Raw genomic sequence first — 14,291 nt, forward strand, 5'->3', positions numbered from 1 at the left:
CTTCTTATATTACTTAATATTTTTTTACTTTGTCATTTGTTTTTGTACTCCATTCATCTCTGATCATTTTTATGGTGTCATCTCTATTTTGTTCATTCATCTTTTTGCCTATGGTGACTCCTACACATTCTTGTGGTACTCTCCTCAGCGTACTGCTGAGTGCCAAATTGAACAGGGTCGGTGATTTAATATCTCCCTGTCTCATTCCTGTTTTTACGTCAAATATTTTCGAAAACTTTCTCTGTACTTTCAGTCTATACTTTGATTCTATCACACACATTTTAATTAGCTTTGTCGGCTTTATCCTCCACATCTGCTCTCTCACTATGCTGTCATGTGCCTTTTAGAAGTCTGTAAACAGACAGAACGTATGCTGATCGTGCTCCCAGTTCTTATCTAGTATCTGTCTTAGTGTGAATATTTGGTTGGTTGTTGATTTACCCTTTCTGAACCTCGCTTGTGCTGTGTCTAATGTTTCTTCAGTGTATACTTGAGCCTGTTCAGTATAATTCTTGATGTTATTTTATGTGCGTACACAGCAGAGATATCCCTCTATAGTTCTGTGTCAACATTTTGTCTCCCTTCTTTTATATGGGACCTACAGCAGCAGTTTTCCATTCCTCCGGCATTACTTCTTTCCTTCACACCTCTTTTATCAAATTCGGCTAACTATTCATATCCCTTATCTCCTCCTTCTTTTATGACCCCTGCTGATATCATGTCTATGCGAGGGGTCTTCCCACCTTTCAGTCTTTTTATTGCCTCATTCACCTCTCTCAGAGTCGGTTCTTCGACTAATGGTTGTACGTTCTGGTTGGTTTCTGCCCTGTTTTCGTTGTCGTAGGTGTCTACCGGGTTGTTCAGTACTTTGAAGTATCTCCTCCAGTTCTATAGATTCCCTTAATTTTAGTGATCAGTTTTCCATTCTTATCCTTCGTTATCACAGGCTTAGTTTTGTACCCCTTTCTATAGCTCTCACTGTCCTGTAAAATTGTTTACTATTGTTCTGGCTATAGTCCTCCTCTACCTTCTCTACCTTTGTGTATGAATTTTATTTTCCCTCGCCTGATTGTTCTCTTCATTTATCTCGTGGCTGTCCTGTATTTTATTTGGTTTTAATATTTGTCATTGCTCATCATTACCTGTCTGGCGGTCTCCATAGCCTGAACTGCTTTTCTACATGTTTCATTAAAACACGGTTTGCCCTTGATATTTGTATTATTGTTATCTCCTTGTAGTTCCTGTGCTGTCTCCTTTGTAGTTGTTACCGTGTTTAATTTTATATTGATATCTTCATTTTATTTCACATTGCTTTCGTTGTCTAATTATGTGAATCTATTTCTAAGCTTAATCTTGGACTATTTATTCATCTCCTCTTAGTTTAGCCTACTCACATCTACTGATTCTTTTGCCACTGTTGCTCTTACTTGGTTGTTTTGGTAATGATTTTTTCAACTTTATTAGCACAAGAGAATGGTCTGATTCTGTCTCCGCCCGTCTCATTGTCCTAACATTTATTACTGTCTTTTCTCTATCAACACGTGGTATGTTTGGTTCCTAGTTAGCCCATTCGGTGAGGTCATTCGGTGAGATCCATGTTGCTTTATGCATGTCTATGAGGAAATGATGTACTGATTATTTTCATGTTCCTAACTGTGGCGAAGTTGATGAGCCTTATACCATTATCATTTGATTCAGTGAACAAGCTGAACATGTCTATATATGGTTGCCATTGGTGTCCTATTTTGACATTTAGATCTCTCAGCATAATTTAGATGTCGTATTGTGGTAGTCTGGAGTACATCTGGTCTAACATGTTATAGAATTCGTCTTTTATGTCTTCCTCCATGTCCTTGGGACACTAATGAGATATTTCTATATTTGACTTTGATTTTGATGACGCATATCCTTTCGATGACATGTTCTAGTGTCATCACATTGACATTATTTTATCATGCAGTGCAAATCCTGTCCCGAATATATGGTGACAATGTTTGTTTCCATTGTGTACGACTGTATAATTTTTCTCTCTGTGCATGCCTTGCCCAGGGCGTCTTATCTCCTGCAGGGTTGTAATATCCATCTTGCACTTAGTTTTTCATCAAATATCTGTGTCTGTCCTGCAGCGCATGGTGTTCTTACATTTTATGTTCCTATTCGTAGTCCTTTATTCGAAAGCTTGGGTCTTTTCCCGTAACATCCACTCCAATTGGAGGCTGAGTGTGTGTATAGAAACCCTCCATTTATTTTACAATGTTGAATGGTTAGTCCAATGATTAACCCTCCCACTTTATCCGGGCTTGATACTTGCTGGAAGGCTATCTTGCTCCCAGGTGTGGTTATGACGTACTATCTAAGTTTTATTGAATGTGCATACTACTGCTAGTGCCTCTTTTTCTGTAATGAAATATTTTCTCTGCCATTTATTTAGTTCGCGCCTAGCAAATACAGTAGATTTCTCCCAACTGTATCTCCATTTTCCGCAAATTGACAAAGATGAGCTTCTAGGCCATATTCTGAAATGTCAGTAAAGATATAAAAAGATACATTTAAATCTGGATGGGACAAAACGATACTGTTACATAATTCATCTTTCATTTTTTGGAATTCTTGCTCACACACTTTGGTCCATGTCCATGTGGCATTCTTCTTGAACAGTTCCAGGAAAGCCTTCACATTAAGTGATTGGTTATTTGCATTAGAATCCAGTGAGACCAAAGAAGGCTGTCATTTGCTTTTTACTCTTACGTCTTAGCAAATTTCTGTTAATTTCTAACTTGTCTGGTCTGGTTCGATGCCAGTTGATGTGACATGCCCTAGGAATTTAATCTCTCCTCTTCAGAACTGGGACTTGTCTAGATTTGCACCAATGTTGTCCTGTTCAACTATAGATAGATATTGCTTCAATATGGCAATGTGCTTCTTCCAATTATCGCCTACATTCGAAATGTCCTCAGTATACATCATAATTTTGCTTAAGAACTTATCTCATAGGACTTTGTATAACGTACATATGAAAGCAGATGTCGAAATTTTGAAGCCAAACGGCAATACGCGGAACTGATAACTTCATTCCCCATATACAAATGCAATATATTTTTGGCAAATTTTTGCTAGCGAAATCAGCCAGAAGCTGTCTGTCAGGTCAATGCTTGTTAGAATCTTTATGTCATTGGACTTTTGCACAAGCTCCTCTGGTACCTCAGGCACATTGACTTGTGATCTAAATGGCTTTGCATACGGCGTTGGGATCTAAAGTGATATGACCCAACCATCTTTCTTTGGGACAATGACAAGAGGACTGCAGTAATTACTTCGAGAGTGCTCAATAATTCGCAACTCTATCATTCTTTTATGGCTCTGTCTTCCCTTTTTGCTTGTGGAATGTAAAATGGTTTAAACCTCTACGGATCATGTGGGTTAATCTGGCAATAGTATTCATAGTCTTCCATGTACTCTAGTTTAATCTAAAATGCTTTTTGATGTTAAATTAGTACTTCTTCCAGTTCACGTGCCTCATCCCCACTTAACCCTTCAGGACATACAACTTTTTTTAAATATTGGCCTCTACGTCGACCTCTTCAGGTTTTGTTACTTCTGGATACAGGCACATATTTTCTTTTGGTTCGAGGTTCTGGTACATCTATTTTTTGAGAAACATGTACCTGAGCATCATCAGAGTTACCTTGTGTGGCCTCATTTCCCTCAAATCTAAATATGTTTTCTTCTTCATCATACAGGATTTCGATCTTGGGAGGGGGTGATGGTGGAGAGGAGGGCTGAAATTTTCTTGAGTGAACAACGATATTTTCTTAACCCTTTTGCTGTCTGTCATATATTACCTTGATCCATATTTAGTCCTCATATAAGCAATGACATGCCGGGTAGATGGCTAGCGATTGTAAAAATTTCTCGAGTCATAAAGCTGTGCCATGGCATTCACTGAAAACGTCTTCTCATGTACTTAAACTGCAACAAAATTTACTTCTTCATAAGCTTACTTCTTGACCTACATGCTGTTACTACTTCAAGTCCCCGAGCTGATAATACTGGAACACTATTACCCGTTTATATAACTTCATGCAAATTATTTGAGGTAGCACTTATTTCACATCCAGAATCAGGAATCGCGATTGTCTTCATCTTCTGTTTATCAGTTTCTCTTACTGGGGGCCCAGAAACTAATCTATCAATGGAATCAGATCAAGAATCCTCATCCTAGTTGTGACACAATATGAAAAATACCTTTGAACTACATATACATGAAGATATAAACACTATTATTTGCAAACCGGCACAATAATTGTTCCTTAAGCTGACTCTTCAACTTTAATAGACAGTCCCTACTCCGCCATGATTACAGATTATGCATGTAAATTTGATAATGCACTGATATGTCAATAAGAATGACATTCAGACAAAGCACTTTAGGTCTTTTTTTTAAATTAGACTTTAGGGAGACTTTAACCGACCTTCCATGAAAAAGACAAGAGGTGTTTCAGGAAAAAAACCTCACTTAATGGTAAAGAAATCTGGTACTCCACAAAACCTATTAACTGTTGTTATAGAAATCAGGAAAGCCTGCCATTAAAAATTCCAATAATATATATTAGGGACAGCATTTATGGTCAAACCAGCTTACGGAATCAATAACTAATTTTAGCTCCCCGTCATAACGAAAGTCAGGCAATAAACGTTACACTATTATAAATGCACATGCACCTATCAACCAACCAACATAACAGAACAAATGTTGACGAAGTGGAAGATTTTTGGGAAATGGTAGAACAAGAAACATCCATATTACCAAAAGAACATATAAAAATTTTAGTGGGTGACGTTAATGCACAAGTTAGCATAGAAATAAAATTTAAATCAGTAGTTGGAGATTATCCAGCACATGCAAGAACCAACAGAAATGGGGAAAGTATCATACATTTTTGTACACAAATTAAGCTAAAAGTAATGTCGACATTTTTCAGTAAACTTATAAGAAAGAAAAAAACGTGGGTATCACCTAATCCAAATCAAGGTGAATATCAATTGGACCATGTGGTAATAACGATTCGCAACTACAAGGAAATCTTGGATGTCAGAGTGAGGAAGGGCCTAAACAGAACAAACCTAAACCAAAACCAAGAAGATTTCCAAGAGTAAATACTAAATTTCACATGCAAAGTCAGGACAAATTCTGTGATATACTAAACACGAGAAAAATGGATGATTGGGAAGAAATTAAAGAAACATTGCTAGAGTCAGTTAAAGAAATGGGACAACCATGAAGAATACCAAGACACAGACGGTGGAACGAACTGTGTCATGAAGCAATTGACAATCGACTAAGGGCATGGAAAAAATGGAACAGTAATAAGAAACATGAATACTGGGAAGAGTTTAAAGAAGAAAGGCAAAAGACAGCAAAAATCATCCGATCAGTAAAAAGAAAGTATGACAAAGACAGATTATAAGAAATGGATTCAATGGAACAACACTAGAGACTTCTATAAGACTTTCAGAGAAGTTTTAACAGGATTTTGGTCACCAAGTTTACATTTCATAGATAAAAATAGAAAAATGGTTTTAAGCAATAAAGAGAACTGCCAAATTTTAGCTGACTACTTTGAAAATCTATTAAAGTATGAAGAGCCTAATGACAGATTACAATTTCAAAAACCACAACATGTGAATCCACCATCGGGTCCACCTACAGTAGAAGAAATAGAAAAGATTATCAAAGCATTGAAGGATAACAAAGCACCAGGAGAGGATGGGATAGTAGCAGAAATGTGGTAACTAGGGGACTTATCTGTATGGCAGAAAATTCACAAAGTAATTAAAGACATTTGGACAAAAAGAATCATACCCAGTGGTTGGAAACAAGCATTGATCCATCCTCTCCATAAAAAAGAAGATAAATCAGACACCAACAACTACAAAGGCATATCCTTGTTACCAGTGACATACAAAATACTTTCTAAAGCACTTTTAAATAGATTAGAGGAACCAGCAAATCCTAATATGGGAGATTATCAAGCAGGATTTGGAAAAGATACATCATGCGCAGAACAGATTCTTAATTTAAAAAAAATTTTGAGAGTGAGAGCTATACAAAATAAAAATACATTAGTTACTTTCATAGACTTCAAGAAGGCCTACGACTCAGTTGACAGACAAACAGTATTGCAGATACTTTATAAATCAGGGACAGAAGAAAACACCAGAAGACTTGTTGAACAAACGCTCACAGATACAACATCATGAATTAATTTTCAAGGCGAAATTTCTGAACCATTCAAAATCAGAACAGGAGTTAGACAAGGAGATGGAGTGTCCCCAATACTCTTTAACTTGGTTTTAGATAAAATAGTAAAAACATGGGAAAACGCATTAAAAAACAGAGGCACAAAGGATATAAGCATGGGCCACGGAAAGAACAAATTTGAAGTGAAATGTTTAGCCTTTGCTGGTGATATGGCATTGATAACTGAAAACCGAACAGACGCAACAGTTATGCTTGATTTGTTACACGAGACTGCTGAAAAGACTGGGCTAAAAATATCCTATGAAAAAAACGAGTGCCCGGTCGGGGCACACATTTTCAACATGTCCCCAATGAAGTGCATCAACGCCTGCTTGCAGCTAGGGTGTCCATTTAATTATCATTTCAAATACAGAAAAGTTTATGAAAACAGAGTATGGAAAAATTAAAAGAGTTGATAGATTCAAATACCTGGGGGAGTGGATCCAAGCCAGTGGACTGGATAACACAAAAAATAAAGAAAGAATAAAAAAGTCAGAATTTGCATATAAATTAACACAAAACTACTACAATAAGAAATCAATATCCAATGCATGGGAAGATTAGACATTACAATTCAGTTATTAGGACACAAGCAACATATGGACCAGAGTGCCTAACATTGAATAAGAAGGGCGAATTAAGAGAACTAGAAAAAAGAGAGAGAAAAATACGAAGAAAAATTCTAGGTCCTGAGAAAAACAAGGAAAATAGATGGATTAAAAGGAGAAATGAAGACATACAAAAATCCAGAAAAGATCACAGATATAATGAGGAAGAGACGGCTAAAATTTTATGGACATTTAAAAGAAATGGAAGAAACGCAGATTACAAAGAAAATTTTTAATTACGTTAGTAAGCTGAAAAAACTGTAGGATGGGTAGAAGCAGTAAAGAAAGATGCCAACAAAATAGGCGTTACAGAAGAAATAATACGTGACAGGAATCACTTCAGGCTATTGATAGAAAGCAAGCACAAACTATGAAGAAGATGAGCCAAAATCTCAACCCAAGAGTGTGTGGACAGTTGAGCAGAGACGAGCAGTTGGCGAGAAAATGCAGAAGTACTGGGAAGAACGAAAGAAAAGGAAACACCATAAGTATTAAGTTGTATGCGGTCCATAGCTGGCCAAATTCATAAATAGTAATAATAAAAAAAGAAATCAGTTACTTTTCAGTTCAGTGAAATCCTATTTTTTTTTTTTCAGGAAAACAACTCACTTAATGGTAGAGAAATCTGCTACTCCACAAAAATTATTAATTGTTGTTATAGAAATCAGTTGCTTTTCATTTCAGTAAAATATGATACTCAGGAATGTCGCAGTACTTTGAATAGTATCCTGTGTTTATAAATGGCTCAGGATAAAATACGGGTCTTCAACAAAGAATTTAAACAAAACAACATTGATATTTGGATAAGAAACCAAATAACTGATAATGGTAATTTTACAGTCCTCAGCAGAAGGTGGTGGAAATGGCGATTATCTATTGCTACTCAAAGAAAAGGTGGCAACGGTATCCATGGTTCTTGCTCTATGTCAAGCTCTGAAAATTCTCTACTTAGTTACAGATTTTAATAGCACAGAGCTAACTAGTGTACGCCATAAATAGTGAGCAAAATGTCTTCCGCATTCGCTTCTCGTCTTACCTCGTTCAGCACACAAGATTTTGCATGCTAGCCACCATCTTACTCATACCACAAAGGAGCCTTACAGTTCGACAGCCAAATCGGACTTTTCAGTTTCCGCCAGGAGGGTTTTGTTGCGGAGGGACTTCCCTCCAGTTTCTGCATGATTACAAACCCAAGTACGCTATGCATGAACCAGTATTACAAGTAAAGTTTTAACATTTCCAGTTTTTTGTAGAACAGTACTTTTCAAATTTACTTTCGAAGATTAATTACAGTGACATAAATGAACGTAAATAATATGAAAAATTTACGTAGATGTTACATAAAAGATATTGGTGATACAGAAGTCACATCAAGCATAAGCAGGCAAAGAAACTATGAGATTAGCATAAGTAACATCGATACCGGTGTTACACAAGGTACTCTTATTCGAGAGCGTCCACCTCTAACTCAGAGGGTGGGGAAGTTCCCATTACCAACCGTACGACTGTGGCGTGTAAAAATAGACTTAAGCCTTCGCTGCAGTCTACTCGTCATCTGGGTCTGTTGTCGGGTACAAATGGACCCGACTCTCTCAGAAAGGAGTTCTCAAGTTTAACCATGGACTCGCGGCTTTCCCGCTACATACGCAACCGTTTTCGAAGAAACCTCCACGGTTAAACTGTAAATTACTGTTCATTTATTTCACACAATCAAGATTTCGGCTCTATAGCCATTCTCAAGTGCAAGTTCTAATGTCGCAAAATATCCGACCTGCCCAAAATGACAGAACCAAGCATTATAATTCTATCAATATGACGACTGATCGATTAGTAGTGAATATTGTTCTGTTTATACATGCATTTATGTCGATAAAATTACTTCGAAGAATACTGGAGATATATTTTAATATTTAATACCTAGTCAGAGAATGCCTAACAATTACAGCCCGTGCAGGGTATGGTGGCCCACGCGCAATGACCAGTTTTCGTCGGAAGCACTGGGCTGGATCATTCGTTTGTTCGGAAGAGGAGGCCGACAGTGCGTCAAGCCTTTCGGCCGGTCGGCGATGATAGAATCGCGGCGCACGCCCTGATACTTTTCTCAAAAGATTTTACGGAAACTATTCGGTAAAAAAACCATTTTGTTTTACTTATACACTACTGGCCATTAAAATTGCTACACCAAGAATAAATGCAGATAATAAACGGGTATTAATTGGACAAATATATTATAATAGAAATGACATGTGACTACATTTTCACGCAATTTGGGTGCATAGATCCTGAGGAATCAGTACCCAGAACAACCACCTCTGGCCGTAATAACGGCCTTGAGACGCCTGGGCATTGAGTTAGACAGAGCTTGGATGGACGGTACAGGTACAGCTGCCCATGCAGCTTCAACACGATATCACAGTTCATCAAGAGTAGTGACTGGCGTATTGTGACGAGCCAGTTGCTCGGCCACCATTGACCAGACGTTTTCAATTGGTGAGAGATCTGGAGAATGTGCTGGCCAGGGCAGCAGTCGAACGTTTTCTGTATCCAGAAAGGCCCGCAGAGGACCTGCAACATTCAGTCGTGCATTATCCCACTGAAATGTAAGGTTTCGCAGGGATCGAATGAAGGGTGGAGCCACGGGTCGTAACACATGCGAAATGTAACGTCCACTGTTCAAAGAGCCGTCAATGCGAACAAGAGGTGACCGAGACGTGTAACCAATGGCACCCCATACCATCACGCCGGGTGATACGCCAGTAAGGCGATGACGAATACATGCTTCCACTCTGCGTTCACGCCAAACACAGATGCGACCACCATGGTGGTGTAAACAGAACCTGGATTCATCCGAAAAAATGACGTTTTGCCATTCGTGCACCCAGGTTCGTCGTTGAGTACACCATCGCAGACGCTCCCGTCTGTGATGCAGCATCGAGGGTAACCACAGCCGTGGTCTCCGAGCTGATAGTCCATGCTGCTGCAAACGTCGTCGAACTGTCTGTGCAGATGGTTGTTGTGTTGCAAACGTCCCCATCTGTTGACTCAGGGACCGAGACGTGGCTGCACGATCCGTTACAGCCATGCGGATAAGATGCCTGTCATCTCGACTGCTAGTGATACGAGGCCGTTGGGATCCAGCACGGCGTTCCGTATTACTCTTCTGAACTCACCGAGTCCATATTCTGCTAACAGTCATTGGATCTCGACCAACGCGAGCAGCAATGTCGCGATACGATAAACCGCAATCTGACCTTTATCAAAGTCGGAAACGTGATGGTACGCATTTCTCCTCCGTACCCGAGGCATCACACCAATGTTTCACCAGGCAACTCCGGTTAACTGTTGTTTGTGTATGAGAAATCGGTTGGAAACTTTCCTTTGTCAGCACGTTGTGGGTTTTGGAACAACATGATGAAGACATTAAACGTTTATTTCGTAACGAGAATGTGCTTTTTCATAAGCTGTTGACCTTACTTTCCCTCAGTTCGTCACTCAATAAACTTAATAGACCGCTTTTTCAGAATTCTTTTGCAACTGCATCTGCACAACATGTTAATGAGGCGAGACTGTATAAACTCTGCTGTTTTTTGGTAAAAGAAGCAAATTTTAACATGGCAGTCAGAGGAATGTGCAAGTTTTACTCAAAATTCGACACTCATGACACTTCTCTGAAAGTTACAAATGATTAACAAGCCAACCGAAAAATTTTCGGCGAAACTCTTTTAAGATACTAAGCAATGCAGTGGTGAGAGTAGATCTTTTTGAATGCCCACTTAATATCTACAGAAAATGTGTGCGTAGGCTTCAGTTTAGAACGGCACGGGGCCTGCCCGTAACCCCCCACCACTACCGCTCCCCCCCCCCCCCCACCTCACCGCCACAGTTTATCCTGTAGTCTGCGCATATACTAGCCACGGCATTCTGCGCTATGTGTTGACATATACACACTTTCGAGGCGTTATCGAACATGTAACGACTGTAGCAGCAAACATGACATGAGGATGAAGGGATATCTCTAGTAGATGGGGATTAATTATTAAATTATTAGTATGCAGAGTTTCGTGGTGCTACCACTGAATAAAAAGTTCTCGCGTTTTCAGCCGTGTTGCGGCGGGAAGGTTTTCTGTTCTCTTCGAATTGTTATCACATTCACACAGTTTAGTCCACCTACCTCGAGAGGCTTCTTGTCTGCTCATTGTCCCTTAACTGCGTCATAGCAACTACTGTCTAGGTGGTACAAAGCGGCGTTGAAGAAATCACCACCTAATATATACCAGGCTGTAAAACTCTAGTTAAAAATTAGTTCCTGAAAGTTCTTGATAAACATCGGGAGTTCGCTTTCTACCTTCTTGTAGCAAGATGTTTAAAGTTCTGCTGACTATTTATACTACTAAGACTCATGAAATGGCTGTCACTTCCGTAATGACGTCTGCGGTACTATTGTCTCTGCAATTTTACAGTTATAATGATGTGCTGCACATAGTCACACGAAAGCAGCCAGAATTTTGCAGGTTCGACCCGAATGTTATTCACGATCTTAATAGTCACTGACCCACAACTTAACGTGAGTTAAACCTTCGGTTGATTCAGTGGTCTGCCTTTTCGGAAGGGCTCCCTATACTATTCCGTCACGAATGCGAAACATGCCACGTGGATTTTCTAAGTTCGACCAGAATATTTCACAATCGGTTATCTTCCACACGGAAGCACATAAAATTACCACACGTTCCCTAAAATGCTTCCCACTAAAGTCGCTTTCTGTTACCGATAACCATGTCGAATTTACGTACCTAATTCTTCATTTTACATACAATCTGCGAAGAGTGATCTAACATGATATGTTCGGTACAATGGTCCGGAAGCGACTCTCCTAGACAGTGTCCTCGTATAGATAGCACTCCTGTCCCTCTCCCACGCGGGAAGCTCTCGATTCTGATTGGCTATTGATCTGAATGACCAGTCATAACATTCTTTCTAAGTTATTAAAATGCCCTCGTATCCAATCACAACTTAGAAAGTAATTTTACGTCAGCAAAACTTCAATTTATTACATTAGATTTAATTATGAACCATATAAAGCATGAAATAATTCCAAAATTAAATCACAAATGTATTCGATTCCTAACTTCTTTTTTGGCTGCATTTACAAAAGCATGCTCCCTCAGACATATTTCACATTGTAAGAGGTCCATGACTAAGGAATTTATTGCTAGCGCACTCGAGCAGTTGTAATTTCGATGGATTGCTCACGCGCCGCCTGCGATACGTAAGCTATAATAGAATCGCAGTCCAGAGAGCAGTGTTGGCTGCAGTAAGAGCTGTGTGGGCAGTAGTGGTGATAGCTCGCAGTCGGGCGGTTGGGCCAGTCGTGCCTGAGCGATGTAGTATAAGATAAAAACAGCCGCGCGCATATCTAATTTGCTACAGCTAAATTTATACTATTGCCATATCAAGTCCCATGTAAATGTTTTAAAAAATCTTTTAATAATGATATTTTTTTATAAAATTATCTTTTTGACAATCATTCATCTGAATTTAAAGAATTTACTAATTTCTGCAATCCATGGTCATCCCGATTATCGTAAAGAAAAATCAGTTGTTTCTTTTTGTACATGACAAATCTAGCGGCCACCATTGCACTGAGCTGTGCCAAAAAAATTTCTTATAGGAGCAGATATATACGCGTTATCCGGCGACTTCATTGAGTTAAGAATTTTCAATTTATTCAGAACGATTTTTCAGGGCCATGACGCAGCACTGCTGACGTCCAAATTTACCAGTTTAGATTCACAGTCAGTTAACTATTGAAAGGTTATATGTGAGTCACAATTTTATTGTGATATTAGTCACATTCTATTATTGGTAGGTTACAGAAGTAAACTGTTGGGAGGTTACGCTTGTTGACATCGACAACCGGCCAAGATCGAATTTTTTTTTTTTTGGGTGAATTTCTTAGGAGTAGTCAGTTATATTTCTGCTCTTATTTACCTAATATTAAATGTAGTTTGTATCTGGCGCAACGCATTTGCTAATTTGTCACTCCTGTCACAGATCATCGGCAGCTTATTGCTCTTTGTTGTCATTGTATTTGTTCCATTTTTCCTTTGTCTTTGATTTTGTGCCTACCTTTGAGTTGTGAAAATGCCGCGAAAAACTGCTAACAGTACATCGCGATGCGTAATGAGTGAAAAAGCCGACTTGAATAATTTGACTGATAACACTAGCGACACTCAGTGTCATAATGATAATCCTCCAATTACAGGTAATCAGTGCGTGCCGACCACCAGTAATGATTCTAATCTAAATGATTAGCAAACAAATTCAATTATGTCCACACTAAATTTAACGACAATTGATGACGCGGCACTTTCCACTACAATGAACGCTGCCCAGTTTGACACACCTGATTTGCAAAATTTACTCAGTGAACAGACAAATGTTTCTAACGAAGGTGAACAATGTACACAAAATACGTCAGATTTATTTGATTCCGATGTAGTGACCAACAGTGCACATCAAATTAGCAAACCTTTTCGTGAATTAGACAGTGACCAAATGCTTACACAAAACGTGACAAATGCAGATACACCATCACACAACATAGAGAATAGAGTCGCTAATTTTGGCTTGGATCAAGTTATGGCAGTATTGCTGCAACTTAATGAATCGAACAAACAAGTCAATGAAAATCGCAAACAGTCGAATGAAAAAATGACAACAATTATAGACAACTTAATGAATCGAACAAACAACTTAATGAAAGTTTCAGGCAACTTAATGAAAAACATGACAACAATTATAGATAACTTAATGAATAGAACAAACGACTTAGTGAACGGATTACAGCCATTGCTGTGCAGTGTCATGATAGTAAAGAACAATTACGTGAGGAAATTAAGTCTCGCGCTAGGAATAGTAATGAAGAACTTAGATCCGTTGCACAAGAAATAGATAATTCACATGCAGCCACAACAAAATTACTTAGAGATGAAATCAGTGCAGTTGCTAAACAATGTCAGGAAACGCAACCCAGTTACGCGACGAGTTTAAATTAATGTCAGCAGGACTTTCACGCACGCTAGATGCGAAAGTAGACAAGAAATTTGAACACCAGAACAGGCAAATTGACCAACATTTTAATCACCACCTACAAAACAGTGAGACGCATTACCACAAATTCATACAGGAGGAGAACAAAGTAAAGAAACAAGTCATGGAAACAATTACTAAACAGACAGGAAGACAAGCATAAGTTGTTTACGAAAGCAAAAACATGTGTAGACAACAACATTGCTACAGCATCAGACGAAATCAATACTATCAAACAGTTGAACACTAAATTGTATGGTGAAATCTCCGATCTAAAAACAAAAACAGACACT

The sequence above is a fragment of the Schistocerca serialis genome, chromosome 9 (assembly GCF_023864345.2).
Source record: "Schistocerca serialis cubense isolate TAMUIC-IGC-003099 chromosome 9, iqSchSeri2.2, whole genome shotgun sequence".
Classification (NCBI taxonomy): Eukaryota; Metazoa; Arthropoda; class Insecta; order Orthoptera; family Acrididae; genus Schistocerca; species Schistocerca serialis.